This window comes from Lissotriton helveticus, chromosome 8 (assembly GCF_964261635.1).
Source record: "Lissotriton helveticus chromosome 8, aLisHel1.1, whole genome shotgun sequence".
Taxonomy (NCBI): domain Eukaryota; kingdom Metazoa; phylum Chordata; class Amphibia; order Caudata; family Salamandridae; genus Lissotriton; species Lissotriton helveticus.
This window is the reverse complement of record NC_136069.1, coordinates 1,554,666,415-1,554,685,139: the sequence shown is the minus strand read 5'-3', so window position 1 is coordinate 1,554,685,139 and position 18,725 is coordinate 1,554,666,415.

Below are 18,725 nucleotides of genomic sequence, written 5' to 3'. Positions count from 1 at the left end.
CTTGGCGCACTTTATGTAACCAGCATTCTTATCTGAGCCCTACAGGGGTCTGATGCATTTATAAAAGCATAAATCGCTCTCAATTGATGTAAAATACCGAATGTTTCTTATGCCCTGACTCGGACCAACTGTGAATGTATAAAGCTTCTACCCAGGGCTGTTACCACCTCATCCTCGTCTAGCCCTTTGGATACGCCGGTACATCAATCCTCCACCGCGTTTTTAATCCTTTCCTGCCCTGACTCTCTTCTGAATTAGCTAGTTCCTGTTTATCCCCGTTTCCTTGGTAACCTTGTCCCACGCCTCTAGCTCCCCCTCCAACCTCTCTAGACTCCGCCCCCCCGCCCTTCCATTTGTCAATGGCTTCGTGACACTCCCTAGACACTCCCCAGACCCCGCCTACCTCATGCGCACGGACCCCGCCCCCACCTCGCGGCTGCCTGGTCATTACCCAGGACACCGAGACGCCACGGTCAGCTCCCGCATTCACTGCCGTGAGCCGCCACGCCAGATGAGCCCCTGATTGCCTTCTGAATCCCTGATTTACTCAGGTAAGAGTATTGCCCAATTACGGAGTGTGCTCGCTTCGATCGTGCTCACAAATCCACGACTGTTCGATCGCGGCACCATGCCTTGCTGACCTGCTTTCTCCCTCCACCCCTCCAGACGCTGCCAAACCCCACGAGCCGTCCTACTTCAAGCCGCGATCAGGTAACTCTTCGCAAGTTGGATCGGCCGCTTTATTTAATTTACTAGACGTTCCTGCTCCCTTTACCAATTTTTAATTTATCTTCTGTCCCCTCCAGCACTCGGTCATTTTTGCCTCGGAGTACCGCCAGCCACGCATCCCTGCTTGGCTGCAATGTGAGTGTCCATTGACTATGGAATCTATCACTTCCCCACTGTCCGGATATTTTACTCTAGACAAACCAACTCTCCGCACCAGGCACCCCCAACTTCTCACCCTCTCTCCCTCTCCGGCCACCACAAAAGCCACACCCTTTACACAGTATACCTTTAGTGATTAAGTCCGAATCGGTAACTGTTCACCACTTCACCCCCCACCATGACCCCTACCGGTCCCCCGCTCATATTTGCCCTTCTTTGCCAACAGCACTGTACCTATCGACAACTCTGTCCTGATGACGATCCCGACCAAAGGGGATCGAAACGCCGTCGACCATACAGCCTGAATCATATGACGCATACCACGCTTAAAGCTCCTATAGAAATAATTGTTTTTCCAAGTGATTGTAACTTGTTTTTTGGAGCTTTAAACTGATGTATATATTTTGTCTAATGCGTCGCCAATGCTGTTTTTAAAGCACTTGCACATTCACCTCACTAACTGTATATAGCACCTTGCACCAAGTGCCACTGGGTTGTCACAAGATCTGATCTTTACAGTGCTGTTTAAACTGTAACTGCATATGAAAGAATTTATCCTTTCTGTTTCTTGGTGAATAATACCACCCTTTCCTAAATCAATTGACTCCTTGTTTCTGTTCCTCCTGTAATGCCTATGGCATACATAACTGAAACTGTCTCTACGTAATACCTGTTGGGAATTGTTTTTGCCTACACGATACACCCATCCCAACGAGGTCTATGGGTTTTCTCCTGTTATTCCTATAATAAGTAAGAGGAAGCATATTATACGTAACACCTTCAGACACAGAAGTAGGTAACTTCACACAAATGTTATGTTATGTTAAAATTTTATTTATATAGCGCACGGCTACTCAACAAGAGTGTCCCGGCGCTTTCAAAGAGCAACTCAGCAGATAAAAAACATAACAGTCAACAAGCAGAAAAAAAGTAAAAAAAGAAAAGAAGCAGCCTACAACTTAAAAAGCCAGGTTTTCAGGTTTTTCCTGAACAAGAGCAAGCTAGGGATACTGCGCAAGGCAAGGGGCAGGGAATTCCACAACTGGGGGGCCTTAAAACTAAAAGAACGCCCCCCGATGCGCGCCTTCCTCACGCGAGGCACCACTGCCAAGCGCAAAGATTCTGACCGCAAGGAACGAGCCGGACGGTAAAAGGCCAGTCTGCGCTGCAGATATTTAGCTCCGGAGCCAGAAAGTGCCTTATGCACCAGCGTGAGTGTTTTAAACATTATCCGCTTTCGGATAGGAAGCCAGTGAAGTGACTGTAGCACCCCAGATGTTCTTGCCCGCCTATGAAGGCCGTATATGGCACGAGCCGCAGAGTTCTGCGCCACCTGCAGCCTTTGAATCAGATACTCCGGAAGTCCCAAATACAGAGCATTCGCATAGTCCAGTCTAGATCCTATGAGAGCTTGGACAATGATCTTCCTATGCTCCTCTGTGAGCAGGGGTAGGAACTTCCGGAGCATCTTAAGGATTCCAAAACAGGAGCCCGTCAGACCAAGAATGTGCGGTCTGAACGAGAGGTCCGTATCGACCTTCACCCCTAGGTTTTTGGCAACCACAGAAGACTGGGCGGGGGGGCACATATCAACTGGCCACCAGTCACGCCATTCCGGTTCCGAGGCACACCCAAATAACAGGACCTCAGATTTACTGGAATTGGCCTTTAGACCATTCCGTTGAAGCCAGTCAAAGACCTTCTTCAGGCAGCACTGGATGCTCTCCCCATCAAAAGGGAGATTTTTCCCGCAGGTGAAGAGAAGCTGCGTATCGTCCGCATAGGACACGATCCGGGCCCCCAGAGTCTCCGCGAGTACCGCCAAAGGGGACATAACGATGTTAAAAAGGGTCGGGCTCAGCACCGAGCCCTGTGGGACCCCGACTCCCAGTGGCGGCATCTCAGCGGAGCTCGAGGAGGCCCAGACCGTTTGTCGACGGTCCTCCAAAAACGATGTAAACCATTTGAGCACCGTCCCCCTCAGACCGATGTCATAAAGTCTGGTGAGTAGAACCTCATGGGGGACGGTGTCGAAAGCCGCCGACAGGTCTAACATGACCAACACAGCCTTCCCCCCGGCGTCCAGGGTCTCGCGGATGATCTCCGACACCTCAAGAAGTGCCGTCTCTGTACTCAGGTTGGGCCGAAAGCCGGATTGCGAAGGATGCAGCAAGTTGTTAGACTCAAGGAAACCCGAGAGCACGCCATGAACGTGCTTCTCCGTAAGCTTCGCGAGAGCCGGCAGAAGAGAGATAGGGCATTAGTTGGCCAAAACCCCGGGATCCAATCCCGGCTTTTTGAGGAGGGGGATCACCATCGCCCTTTTCCAGGGCAGAGGGAGCCGACCCTCTCTCAAAGATGAATTCAAAAGAGGATTCACCAGGGGGTTCATTAACGGCGCCATCCTGGCCAAAAATTTGGCCGGGCAGGGATCGAGAGGCGACCCGGACTTAAGCGTGGCCAGAAGTGCAAGAGAGGCATCTGAGGAGACTGACGGAAACTCAGCCAGAAAAACCTCTGGCATGGCCGATGGAACATGTCCCCCCCCAAATGTAGCAGTCTTTTGCATCCATAACCTTAACATATTCAGATAAAAGTCTTGAAAAGGTATTACTAGAAAAATCTCCTACAGATCTATCTTGATGAATCTCTGGTTTATGTACAATGACTTTATCAGTTTTATCAACTTTATCATGATTAACCACAACTTTACTAGTCATGTTAGTTTTATACATCTCTTTATCTATTCCAAAAGGAAAAATGACAGCTAAAATTAACCAAACTAAAATTATCAAGATTACACATATTGAGGACAATTTACAACATCTGTTGAAAATTGAGCATCTCGAATTATTATTAGTAGAGGGCATCTTTACTTTCAAACAAGAGCCTTAAAAAAAATGAAAAATTAAAAGTTACTAAATATACTCCCCTCTTTTTTTTTAACAGATAACTTTATTTTCTAACAGCTTTTCTTCGACCTTATGTCATACATCAATATGTTTTCCAGCTGACACAATTGCTTCGACCTTGTGTCACCTAACACAATTTCTTCAACCTTGTGTCACCTAATGAACAAAATCAATCATTATCACTGACATCCTCTAAATTTCCTTGACTACTATTTACTTCTACTACTGGTAGAATTATAATATAAGTCCATTCAGGTGACTTGTACTTTTGATTTGGCTTTATTACTCTTTTTGCTCTGCTGTTTATCACTTCTATTTTCTTTTCTGCTTGTTTTTTCTTATTTGAGTCTTCTTCCTTTTGACTTGTGATCTCATTCACCTGCTCTTTTGCTTTATTCACTAATTTAAATTTTAGGCCTTCATTTTCATTTGGCCAATTATCTCCTTTTCTTGTTAATTTCATTTTTGGTTCTGCTAAATTATACACCACTCTCCAAACTTTTTTCCTTGATCTTTTCACTTTTGATTCATCTTCACTATCATCTGTTTCACTTTCTGTGTTGTCAGCTGATTCTTTAATAATCAGTTTTATTGTATCAGATTCTTCTTTAGAATCAGGTACTTCTTTACTCGGCAGTTTCACTCTGTTAGGAACAACATTCTTAGCTGGTACTTGGAATTTCTTCTTCTTCTTCTTCAATTACTTCCAATTCTCCAGTTTCAGAATTTTCGTTCCTTCTTCCAGATCTTCCAATCTGCTTTTCTATACTCTCCTGATCTTGATCTTGAATCACTTCTTGTTCAGTTTCTTCTTCTGCTACTTGATCTAGCAGATCTTCATCATTTTCATTTTCTTCGGAATCTTGTATCACAATTTCTTCATTCACATTTGAATTTTCCAGATGTCAACTTTCCTGTCGATCTCCAGGATCTGGATTTCTTTCAGGTTCTTCTTCTGAATCTGAATCAGCTGTTGTTTCTCCTTCGTCAGGATTCTCAGGTGCTGGCACACGTATGGTATGGCTAGCATGAATCCATCTCTTCAGTCCCCTACACTTTACTGCATTTGTTGTGATTAATATCACCTGTCTTGCCTTCTGCCACCTTGGTACTAGGCAATTTCTTCTTCGATGTACCTTTGTCCTTACCTAGTCTCCTGGTAACAGATCATGAGCTTGTTCTTTCTCTTTTGTAATTACTTCAGTTCCCACCTGATGGAACACAGAAGTCACCACATCAGATAGATTTTTGTAGTAATCCATAATGATGCTATCATTAATGCTCAGCAGTTTATCAACTGGAACAAATGCTTGCCTCATAACCCTGCCCATTAAAATCTCATGAGGACTCAAACCTGTTTTTCTGACTGGAATGCTTCTCAAAGACATCAAAACAAGTGGAAGTGCATCTGTCCACTTCATTCCTGTTTCTAAACACATTTTTGCTATTCTGTTTTTAATTGTACCATTCACTTGCTCAACAACACCTGATGCTTCTGGTCTGTAAGCACAATGTAATTTTTGCTTTATATCCAGTGCTTCACAAATCAATTTTAGCAATCTGTTTTCAAAATGTGTGCCACGATCTGTCTCGATCGTCACTGGAAATCCATACCTTGGTAGGATTTCTCTCAAAAGCAATTTGCCACAGTAATTGAATCATTGCGGCGTGTTGGGAATGCTTCTACCCATCTTGAAAACAAACAGATTATCACCAAGACATATCTGAGTTTGTTGTGAGGTGGCATATCAATGAAGTCAAGCTGTATTCTGGTAAATGGACCACCTTCCCGTCCTATGGTTCCCATGCTCACAACAGTTTTTCTGCTTGGGTTGATTTGCTGACAGATAAGACATCTCTGACAAAGGGACTCTGCAATTATTCTGAATTTTGGATTGTACCATATCTGTCTAAATAATTTGATCATTGAATCTCTACCAATATGTCCTGGACCATGGTACATGCGTGCCATGTCAGAAATCAAACTGTCTGGCATTACTGGTCTGTCATCTTTGTAAACCTAAACCTCATCTTCTTCTCTCTGTCTGCATCCTGCTTTTAACCATGTGTTTTTCTCATCATCATTTGCCTCATCTTGCAACTGTTTTACTTTCTGCAAAGTCTCAACTACAGATGTTAGCATAAGTGAGTTCAAAACATGTTCATTTTCTTTTTCCTGATTAATGGACACATTACGTTTTGCACAGAATTTTGCTATTGAGTAGGCATATGAATTTCCTTTTGTTATGTAATTTTCACCTTTTTTATGTGCTGTGCACTTTACTACTGCAATTTTTTCTGGTAGCTGAATTCCATCGATTAATCTCTTAATCAATTGTGCATTTCTTTTTGGTTTTCCCGCAGAAGTTAAATAACCTTTTTGAGACCAGAGCTGGCCATAGTCATGGACTACACCATATCCATATTGACTATCAGTCACTATGGTAATGTTTAACTCTTTTTCCAATTCACATGCACGAATCAAAGCAATTAATTCTGCTACTTGAGCTGAACGAATTCCTTTGAGACAGGAAGCTTCAATTACATCTGCAACTGTACACACTGAATATGCTGCACTCAGAAAACCTTCATCTGTTCTTAAGCATGAACCATCAACAAATAGAACATAATCTGATTCAGCTAATGGGACATCTTTTATGTCCTGCCTTGGTTTAGTGCAATATTCTAATACAACCAGGCATTTAATATCAACCTCATCCCTGATTTCTGTTTCAGTAGTGTCAGGTAATAATGTGGAAGGATTTAAATTCACACATCTCGCAATTGAAACATTGTCCGAGCCAAGGATAACCTTTTCATATTTTGTTAGCCTACTATTTGTCAAATGCTGTGTTCTGCTTCTAGGAGAATATCAACTGAGTGTGGTACATATACTTTTACAGGAAAACCCATTATTATTCCTTCACTTTGTTCCAAACTTACACTTGTTGCAGCTACTGCTTTTAAGCAACCTGGTAATGCTTTTGCAACAGGGTCAAGAACAGCTGAGAAATATGCTATTGGCTTTCTCAGTCTTCCATGTCTTTGAATCAGGACTGATAATGCACATCCTTCTCTTTCACTGCAGTACAGATCAAATTCTTTTTCATAATCAGGCATTCCTAATGCTGGAGCTTCACACAAACTTTTCTTTAACTGTTCAAAAGCTTCTAATTCAATTTTTGTTAGGCTAATCAGGTCTTTTATGTCTGCTTTTGTCAGTCTCTGCAGTGGCTTTGCGATTACTGAAAATCCACTAATCCATTGGCAACAATACCCTACCATTCCTAGAAACATTCTAACCTGTCTCTGTGTTTTTGGAGGTTGCATTGCTTGAATCATTTTTATTCTTCTGTTGTCACTTGTCTGACTCCCTTTGCAATTCTGTGACCAAGATATTTTACTTCTTGTTTGCAAAACTGTAATTTTGCAGGAGATACTTTATGTCCCTCATCTGCCAGATGATTTAAAAGAGTAATGGTATCTGTTACACAATTATCTCTTGTTTTTGCAGCCACAAGGAGGTCATCAATCTACTGCACTAACATAGATTTTCCAGGCAAATCTAGATTTTCCAAGGATTTCTTTAGCAATTGATTAAAAATAGATGGACTCTCAGTGTACCCTTGAGGGATTCGACACCATGCTAGAATACGCTCTTTGAACCGGAACGCAAACATTTGTTGGCTTTCTGGATGCAATGGAACAGTAAAGAATGCATTACATAAATCAATAACTGTATACCATTCTGCGTCATGCGTAATCTGATATAAAATTACCGCTGGGTTTGGTACAACTGGGCAACATGGAACAACAATTTTATTAATCTTTCTCAGGTCTTGAACAATTCTGAAAGTTCCATTTGGCTTTTTAATTCCCATAATTGGTGAATTACATGGACTACTCTCAATTTCTTTTAGAACACCTTGTTTTATGAATTTGTCTATTACAGGGGTAACACCTTCAATCACTTCTGCTTTCATTTTATACTGAGGAATGTTTGGATAATCTGCTCCTTGTTTTACTGTTATTTTTTACTGGGTCTACATTTTTCATCAAACCCATTTCATCTCCAGTGAAATCCCAAATGTTTACATTCACTGTGTCTTTTAATTCTTCAGGTAAATTAAACACATGAAATAATTTACTTTCTTCTGCCTCAACCATTGACATTGTTAATTTGTAAAGCCCATCTTCTCCTGGAGTTTGAAGCTCTATACCATCCGGTGAGCAATATATTGCGCAATTCATCTTGCACAGGATATCCCTACCTAATAGATTTACAGGACTGCTATCACAAACTACAAATCTATGCATGTCTTTAAATTTACCTATTTCAACTTCAACTGGTTCAGTTAAATCTGTTTTTATTTGCTGATTAGCTACACCTACTACTTGGATTGTATCTCCAGAGAGAGGAAGGTTTTCCATTTCCACTGATCTAACAGTAGAACGGGTAGCACCTGTATCCACTAGGAAAGTAATTTCTACATCATTCACTTTTACCATTTACAAATGGACCAGATTGATCTACCTCAAGAGTGGCTCCAAGCACACACTCTTCCTCCTCTCGAAGGCACCGTCAGAAGTATTCTTCAGAATCACTCCCTCCATCTTCTTTCAACCAATATTGTTGGGACACATTCGACACATTCACTCTTGGCGATCTGTTTACCTGTTCACCTCCGCTGAATCCTGTTTCTGCACTGTATCTCTGCACAGTTACACAGTTTGGAAGTGGCGGTTGTGGTAACTGACTTTGCTGAATCACTACCTGTCGCTGTAGCTGTTGCTGCTGATTTATCTCATTCTGCATCTGTGGATTTAATGATGCATTTTTAAAACAAATTCTGGGCAGATTCTTGCACTCGCGCTTCCAGTGTCCAATTTCGCCACAATTAAAACATGGGAGTTTCTGTTTTAACTCTTCTATATTTCCCATCAATTTTGGTTTATTATAATTACCTTTAAATTTCCCTTGAATCTGATCAACATTTTTATTTCCTAAAGCTGCTATCTGTTATTCAGCCACTTTTACCTGTGCACAAATTGCCTTTTCTTTCAACTTCTTTTGTTTAGCATCTATTTCATCACTACAGTATTTTGCTTTTCTCAAGATATCATCTACTGTGTGTGATTGCCAACCAACTATTCGAGTTCTTACCATTTCACTAATTTCAGGTCTCAAGCCATATACAAATCTGTATATAAAATCACTCATGTCTTTTTCACTTAAATGTTCATAACCACTGTATTGTTTAAATACCAGCAGTAATCTTTCATAAAATGAATGTACCGATTCCTTTGGCTCTTGGGTTGTTCTATCTATTTTAACCCAATCTATCTCTTTTGGGGGAATCTTGTTTTTCAAAAACACAATTACCTGTTCGTACTTTCTCATTACCTCTGGAGAAGGAGCACCTGTTACTTTATGTCGAGAGAATTCTTCTGTCAGCCAATTTATAGTAGTTTTAAATTCTGTCAATAGATCTGATGGGACAACTATGTCAAAGAATCCATCAAGATCAACCCACAAAACTTTTGAGACTTTCACAAATCTGTCTACCTGTCGATACCATTCTACAGGTTTTTCTCTTAATCGAGGAAAATCATTTGTAAACAGTAAAATGTCCTGTCTTGTCCATGGAACATGCACATACCCTCCTCCCGGTATTTCTCTCATTGGAAACTCATTTACTACTGTTTCCTTTTCTCTGATAGGGAAAGCTAAACTTGTTCTGTCTTCATCTCTTTTCTTTGCCCATTTAATTCTCCATTTACTTAATTCACCCCATTTTCTCAAAATCACAATCAAGTCTTTTATATGAGTGATTCTTCCTGTGGTATTCATATTATCAATATCTTTTTCAGAGAAATCCACCCTATAAGTTTTCTGCAAATTCTTTTGCTTACTTAAATCTACTTCTAATTCATTAGCAATATCCTCTGATTGATCATATCTGTTTTTCGTTTTCCATGTTATGCTTTTGCAAATAAATAATAATTCATCATCCTGATATGCCTTCAAACTGTCAGTTCCAATTGTTCCAATTATTAATTCCTCTAAATCTGCTTTTAATTTTGGAACATCAAGTAATTTACATTCTGGGGTTTGATCAATTTTACTCAGACTCTTTTCCGGTGTTCCAGAGTCAGATTCTGCACCAGATGGAGTTCTACATGACGAACTTTGATTAAAAGTTAAGTCAGGCATCAATATTTTCTCTCGATGTATATCAGACAGGTCTGAATAATTCAGTCACTTTCTGTATTTCTGAATTTAATGGAACAGTTAAAGTTGAATGCCTATTTTCCTTTTGGTCAAATACTGGAAGAACAGGTCCAATCGTTACAGGTACTGTTACTGCTTCCATGCTTTTAGTTAACTGCTGTATTAATTAATTCGTATAATGGATATATTCTGAGGTATTCGATAATTCCTCATACCTTTCTGTTCTTTTTTTCGATTCTTGGAGTTTCATTTCTTTGAAATGGGGTTTCAGTACAATTTCTATTTTCTCCAGATATATTGGAACTACGTCTTGTTTCTACTCTTTCAAGTGTTTTTCTATGATTCTGATTTGTTTTAGGAGATGTCTCATCAATAGTTTCACTTGGAGGAGTACTTGGAGAAGTCCATGAACAAACTGGTTGATAAGGTGGCGGTTTTCTAGTATAAATTTCTTCTAATACCGCATCCTCTGAATCACTTTCTTCACAATTTTTCTTTTTCTTTTGGGCTTTCTTTTGTCCAGTTACCTCATCAATTAGTCTCACTGGGTACAAGCCATCACACATGTCTGCACTTCTCCATCAACGCATTCTATCCTCATGTGTTTCTCTACCAAGACCTAATCCTGTTCCTCTTAATATTCCTCTACTCTCTCGTTGTAATTCAAACACTTCATTCTCCCATTCAACTAAAGCTTCAAATTAAGTAGGTCTAGGCTTTGGTACAAGTTTCATCATTTTTTCTCTTAAATTTTTCAAAACTGCTATGTTAAATGATCCATCTTCCGGCCATGCTAATACACCATCATTCTCAGTATACTTCATCCAATTCTCAATCCAAAGACAAGTATGATAACCATATTCACCCAACATATAAGCTGCAGGTGTTTTGTACTTTTGAAGTAATCTTCCACCTCGCGTTGAAATTTTCTTGTCAGGGTTAATTTTATTTTTCAATTTCTGAAACCATGAAAGCTTCTTTTTCTCCTTTATGTAATAGTAATCCATGTTAATTGTGTTTTTAAACAATTTCTCTTACTTCGGAAAAGATCGTAACAACTTCCTTGTTATTCCACAACACCAAGCAATCCGTGCGCGAAACTTACCAACAAACCAATCAAGTTAAGCTTCGTCACTATTTTGCTCAACCAATAGAATTACTGTTTTTCAGGATGAGCCAATCAGCTGTAAGCTTGCCTTAGTCACATGAACCAATCTGTGTGCGAATACTGTGACATATATTAGCCAATCACAGCGTGACACTTGTGACGTATGCTACCGCTGCAGCTACTCCGTCCCTCACTCCGCTCCTTAAACTAACACCTCCTTTACAATTTTTTTTTTTCACAGAGCCATATTTACAAATTCTTCAATTGAATTCAGTTAATAACTCCACAAAAACAAACCATTTGTCTGTTTCGCTAAAATAAAGTGATAGCTTTTCCAAACATTCAAGTATTCTTTTCACGTGAAATAGACAACACTATTTTCACAGAATATTTAAATTCTTCAAAAAAGTAAGGCTACTTTACCCTTCTAGCAGGTAATAACGAACTCGTTTCTCTCTGAATGCACAAACGGAGATATTTTACACATCCTTAGAGACAATTCAGAGTTTCACTCGATCGTATATTACAAATTCTTTTACGCACATTCATACAGAAAAATCCCTAACCATGCATACATAAATCTTTAGTAGGACTTTAACCCACTAATAGAGATCCTCACTCGCCAGTAAGATAGACGACGCTACCTCACCCTTCACTCAAGCTTAGATAAATTCTATTACTCTTTTCACCGTGAGTTTTAAAACAGGATAGAAGTCCCTATACTCGAAAGTTACGATTTCATAGACAATCCTTACTATGCATTCTACCTTACACACCTAAAATCCCTAAACTTGTGTTGTACGACCACAACACTTGGGATATACGGCAATAACACTATTTTGAAACAGAACAAATGCACTGTGTAACTTCACCTGTCACACTTCCCATGCCGGCACAAACCAGGAATTTTCACACTGCTGGAAAAAACCTTTCGACTACATATAACAATTGAACAAACTTAACATGTTTTAGACATCAATCCTATGTATTACCATGTAACATGCTAGTTACCATAGAAACCGTAACTCTGCTACCAAGTAATTGATCCAGCGCTCCTATTGAAAAACTGTCTCTAAAACGCTACCTATCACCTCAATACTCACCATTAATCATGAAACACATATAAAGGCCCATAATACCAATGAGACAATTTTTGAGCAACTGAATCATGTGGTCTGATTAACTAAACTGCTCACATATTATTTACATAATTATATACAACTGCAGTATATCTATTTTCACCATGGTTTTAACATTTATCATTTATTAATCAGGCCACTAAGGCGATTGGATCAACTGATGGAAACTAGACCATGAATAAACAAGACCAGCTTGTCTTTTCAAATCTAATTTTATTAACTTTATTTTTCATAAGGAAAAGCATTTACGTTTTTAGAATCTTTATTTTATAAGCAAATAAGAAAGCAGCATTTTAATAAGGAAATGAATTAATGAACTGACATTTTCAAAGCAAGCTCAGCAACACGAATTATTAGCAAAAAACAGTTTCCATTCCATAAATCTATTTCCCTGTCTATTTCTCACTTCACCTAGAAAGGAAAAATCATTTAAAGTCTGCTGTCCTTACGTGCGCCAAAAGTCCAACAGCATGTCACGTCATTCAGGAATCGAGAGCAAGAAGCGCCTTCCTGCTCATAGTGTCAGGTTTTATGCCTTTCTTTCTAGCTAAACTTCCTACATTTTACATTCTTTGAAGTAAATCCGAGCTTTTCATTGGCTGTCCTGTGTCAGTCCACGATAAAAAGTATTACGTCATCTCCGATTCTAGACCATGTCCAGGCTTCACATATGCCCTATTGTCTTTCACTTCCACAACTTTCAGCTTCCTCAAGAAAGTTACTTTTCCTCGAGTTTCAAACATTTACTTCCTAGCCTTGGCAGACACTTTAAGTTCCTGTCCTTGAGCCTTTTCTCCAAGAGCACGTTCAACTCAACCAAAGAACTGCTTTTTCAATTAACGATGACAGTGCAGTAAAATTCTTCACAGCTACGCATGTGCAAGGCTTCACTCTGGACAAGCTTTTGCGTCTGCAGCTCTGTCAGTCATGTTTTCTGAACCACCTTTAGACCTCACTTTGGAAACTATTATTAAACAAACACAAGACATCAATTAATTAAAGAATTGAGACCCATTCTGTTAACCACCCCTTTACTAATTAATCCTGTTAATTATGTTACCTAGCAAAAGCACAATCAGGCAGCATTATAATTACTTTTCTTCTTTGAACTGCATGAACTCCATGAGCTTTCATCACAGAAAAGACACAACATAAGCACACAAAATAAGCACATGCAATTAGTTAAACAGCCGCATTTAATACTGACAAAGACAATAGACAAGGTTAGTTTATTATTTTTCTTTGCGTTTGCAACATAAAGCACATTAGTTTATCCCGTGTGTACTGATGAATGTATTCTTAAACTAAGTTGATTAGTAATTTCACCACAAGCTTATTAATTTAAATACTGTTATGGGAGATTAACTTCACAAGTTTGAACAAAATCTTGTTCTTCACCTTGCTCCATCAACACCAAGGGTCCTTTTGGTGTGTGAGGGGTATTTAAAAAAACACTATGTGCTCCCCACCACAGTAGGGAACACACTGTCCAATACGGTGGATTCTTGTTGTTTATTTGTATTGTACAAAGCCTCGTCCAGACATCAGAGATGAACCTTTACCAGAATCAGATTTTGTTATGTTCGTGGATGGATCATGTTTGAGAACAGAGAGTGGTGTTTTGAGTTCTGCATATGCTATCTGTACGGTGGCAGAAGTGCTGGAAGAATCTTGTCTGAAAGGAATTCATTCCGCTCAAATAGCAGAATTGGTTGCTTTGATACAAGCATGTGAATTGGGAAAAGAGGTGAAAGTAACCATAGTGACTGATAGTCAATATGGTTATGGAGTTGTTCATGATTATGGACAGCTTTGGTCGCAAAGAGATTATTTTACTTCTGCAGGGTCACCTATTCAGAATGCTGAATTTGTGAAAACTCTAATAGATGTGATTCAATTGCCTGAAAAATTGACTGTAGTGAAATGTTCGGCTCATAAAAAGAGTGAAGATTATATCACTCGTGGAAACAGTTATGCAGATGCAATTGCGAGACACTGTGCAAAGAACCAAATTTCAATCAATTGAGAGAAAATAGAAGAACATGTTCCGAGTCCTTTAATGCTAACATTTGTAGTAGAGACTTGGCAGGAAGTAAAACAGATGCAGGAAGAGGCAGAAGCAGAGGGAAAAGATAGCTGGCTAAAATCAGGATGCAGGCAAAGGGAGGAAGATGAAATCTGGGTTTATAAAGATGAAAGACCAGTAATGCCCGATAGCATGATCTCAGACATGGCCCGAATGTACCATGGTCAGGCTCACATTGGTAGAGATGCTATGATTCGTCTCTTTAGACAGACTTGGTATAATCCAAAATTCAGAATGATTACTGAAAGCTTGTGTCAAAGGTGCTTAGTCTGCCAACAATTTAATCCAAACAGAAGAACTGTTGTGAGTTTGGGAACCATAGGATGGGAGGGTGGTCCATTTACAAGAGTTCAGATGGATTTTGTTGAGCTGCCTCCATGCAACAGACTCAGATATGTTCTTGTGATAATCTGTTTGTTCTCTCGATGGGTGGAAGCTTTCCCCACGCGAAGAAATGATGGATTAACTGTTGCTAAACTGTTCTTGCGTGAGATAATACCAAGGTTCGGGTTCCCGGTGATGATTGAGTCAGACCGAGGCCCCCATTTTCAAAATGAACTTATGCAGATGATCTGTGAAGCTCTGGACATTTGCCAGAAGCTGCATTGTGCTTACAGACCCGAGGCTTCAGGAGTAGTAGAGCAGGTGAATGGAACAATTAAAAACAGAATTGCAAAAATGTGTTTGGCAACAGGACTAAAGTGGCCTGATGCCTTGCCACTTGTCTTAATGACACTGAGAAGCATACCTGACAGGAAAACTGGATTAAGTCCACATGAGATTTTGATGGGCAGGGTAATGAGACAGACCTATGTACCAGTTGATAAGTTGTTGACAATTAATGATGACATCATACTGGATTACTGCAAAAATCTGTCTGATGTGGTAACTTCTGTGCTCCACCAGGTGGGAACTGAATCTAATTCCAAAGAGAAAAATCCAGCTCATGATCTAGTCCCTGGAGACTGGGTAAGAGTGAAAGTCCACCGCAGAAGGAATTGTTTGGTACCAAGGTGGCAAAGACCACGTCAAGTTATCTTGGTCAGTACTACTGCAGTTAAGTGTGCTGGACTGAAAAGGTGGGTTCATGCTAGTCACACCCTCCGTGTGCCTGAACCTGAATACCCATACGACGGTGAAAGTACTACTGACTCTGATTCTGAAGCTGAACCAGAAAAGAATCCAGATACTGAAGATCGACAGGAACGTCGACATCTGGAAGTATCAGAAGCCAGTTCTGCATCTGAAGGTGAAGGTGAAAGGGAGATTGTGGAAATACCAGATTCAGAAGATCAACCTGAAGATCGAGAATCGGTAAAGGCAGACACCAGTAAAGACGCAAAAGAAAGTGAAGAGAAAGCTGTTGAAGAAGAGAAAACTGAAAAACAAACTGAAAACTCTGAAAGCAGGAACGGAAATCCTGAGACTGGGGAAGAGGAAATACCTCACGATAAGGATGAGATTCCAAGTACCAGTTATGAAGGTATTCCTAACAGAGTAACAGAAGAAAAAGCTGAATCTGATGAATATAAAGACATTGTGAAGATCATAATAAATGATACAGTGGAAAATACTGAAAGTGAAACTGATGACAGTGCAGAAGAAGCTCCATTAAGGAAAAGCACAAGAAAAAGAGCTTGGAGAGTGCATAACACAGTAGAGTCAAAGACTAAGAAAGTCTGTAAAGGAGACAATTGGCCTAAAGGAACTGGTGGATTGAGATTCAAAATAGTAAACAAAACGAAAGAACAAGAAGAGCAAGTGAACGAGATCACTAGCCAGAAAGAAATACTGGGAAAGAAAATAGAGACTATTCAAAGGCCGAAAAGAGTAACCAAAGGTATAAATCACATGAGTGGACATATATTGTCCTACTGCCCATTTTTGAGGTTAATAGCAGTCAGGAAAATCTGTACAACCCAAAGCCAATTGGGAAAAGTGAGTAAAAGAAGTTAACTAAGAAATAAGAGATAGGTGCTCAAAGTATATGATATTAAAGTAAAAAGTCCGAAGTCCTGTGAGACGGATATTGTAAATATAGAAGAGGTCAGAGTTGACAAATGGTCGAAGAAAGTTTGTTAGAAAATCTAATTATAGTATAATTTAGAATAGAATTGAGTCAAGTCAAGTCAAGTCAATGAATTTATATAGCGCGCTACATACCCAGAGGGTCTCAAGGCGCTAGGGGAAGGGTGGGGAATTATTTGTCAAATATCCATGTTTTAAGTTGCTTTCTGAATGCTAGGTGGTTCTGAGTAAGGCGAAGGTGAGTGGGAAGTGAGTTCCAAGTTTTAGCCGCCAGGTAGGAGAAGGATCTACCTCCCATGGTGGTTTTGTTGATGCGAGGTACATTGGCAAGGGCTTGGTTGGAGGATCGAAGCTGGCGGGGGGGAGCGTAGAAGGACAGTCGTGTGTTGAGGCATTCGGGTCCGATTTCGTAGAGTGCTTTGTGTGCGTGGGTTAGGAGGCGGAAAGTAATTCTCTTGTTGATGGGGAGCCAGTGGAGGTTTTTCAGGTGACCAGAGATGTGTTCTTTACGCGGGATGTCTAATAGGAGTCTGGCTGAAGCGTTCTGGATGCGTTGGAGTTTTTTCTGGAGTTTGGCGGTGGTACCGGCGTAGAGGGTGTTTCCGTAGTCCAGTCGGCTCGTGACCAGAGCGTGGGTGATTGTTTTTCTAGTTTCGGTGGGGATCCAGCGAAATGTTTTTTTGAGCATGCGAAGAATGTTGAAGCAAGATGAAGAAACGGCGTTGACTTGTCTGTTCATCGAGAGTGAGGAATCCAGGATGACGCCCAGGTTCCGTGCGTGGTCCGTCGGGATGGGTGCTTTTCCAAGGGCCTCTGGCCACCAAGAGTCATCCCAGGCGGAGGGGGAGGTGCCTAGGATGAGGACTTCTGTTTTGTCTGAGTTCAGTTTCAGACGGCTGTGCTTCATCCATTCGGCTACTTCTTTCATTCCTTCATGCAGGTTGGTTTTGGCAGTGTTAGGGTCTCTGGTGAGTGATAGGATCAGTTGAGTGTCGTCGGCGTAGGAGATGATGTTGAGGTTGTGTTGGCGTGCGATGACCGCGAGGGGGCTCATGTATATGTTGAAGAGGGTGGGGCTGAGTGAAGATCCTTGTGGTACGCCGCAGATGACTTCAGTGGCTTCTGACTTGAATGGTGGGTGGCGGACTCTCTGGGTTCTTCCGGTGAGGAATGAGGTGATCCATTCCAGTGCTTTTCCTTGGATTCCGACGTTTCTGAGGCGTTGTAAAAGGGTGCTATGACAGACCGTGTCGAAGGCTGCGGAGAGGTCGAGGAGGATGAGGGCGACTGTGTCTCCATTGTCCAGTAGAGTTCGAATGTCGTCTGTTGCTGCGATGAGGGCGGTTTCGGTGTTGTGCTTGGCTCGGAAGCCGGATTGTGAGGAGTCTAGGGATTTGTTGGTTTCAAGGAATGCGGCGAGCTGGTTGTTGACCGCTTTCTCGATGACTTTGGCCGGGAATGGAAGGAGTGAGATAGGGCGGTAGTTTTTGAGTTCGGTGGGGTCAGCTGTGGGTTTCTTCAGGAGGGCGCTGAGTTCGGCGTGTTTCCAGCTTTCCGGGAAGGTTGCGGAGTTGAGGGAGCAGTTGATGACGTCTCGGAGGTGCGGTGCTATAATGGAGTCTGCTTTGTTAAAGATGTGGTGAGGGCATGGGTCTGTGGGGGATCCTGAGTGGATAGAGTTCATCAGACGGATGGTGTCCTCAGTGGAGATTGGCTTCCAGTCATTGAGGATGTTCAGGGGAGGTGGGGGTCCTGCAGGGGGTTGGGTGGGTTGGTCTTTGGGTCGGTTGTCGAAGCTGTTGTGGATGTCTGCAATTTTGTTGTGGAAGAATGAGGCTAGGGAGTCGCAGAGGGCTTGAGAGGGGGTGATGTCATTGGAGTTGGCTGAGGGGTTGGTAAATTCCTTGACGATGTTGAATAATTCCTTGCTGTTGTGGGCGTTGTTATCTAGTCGGTCCTTGAAAGCGGCTTTCTTGGCATTCCGGATCAGTTGGTGGTGTATGCGTGTGGCGTTTTTGAAGGCGTCCTTGGTGCTGGTGGTTGGGTCTTTTTTCCAGGTCTTCTCACGGGAGCGACAGAGTTTCTTGGATTTCTTAAGATCATCGTTGAACCAGGAGGCCTTCTTGCTGCCTAGTTTGATTTGTCGTTTTTTCAGTGGTGCTAGGATGTCGGCGCTATTGGATAACCATTGGGTGAGGTTGGTGGCTGCTTGGTCTGGGTTAGAGGAGTGGTCTGGGGGGTTTTGAAGAAGCGATGAGGAGATCTGGTCGATGGTTATTTTTTTCCAGTTTCTTTGCAGAGTGGGTTGGGGGTGGTTGTTGGATGTGGGCTT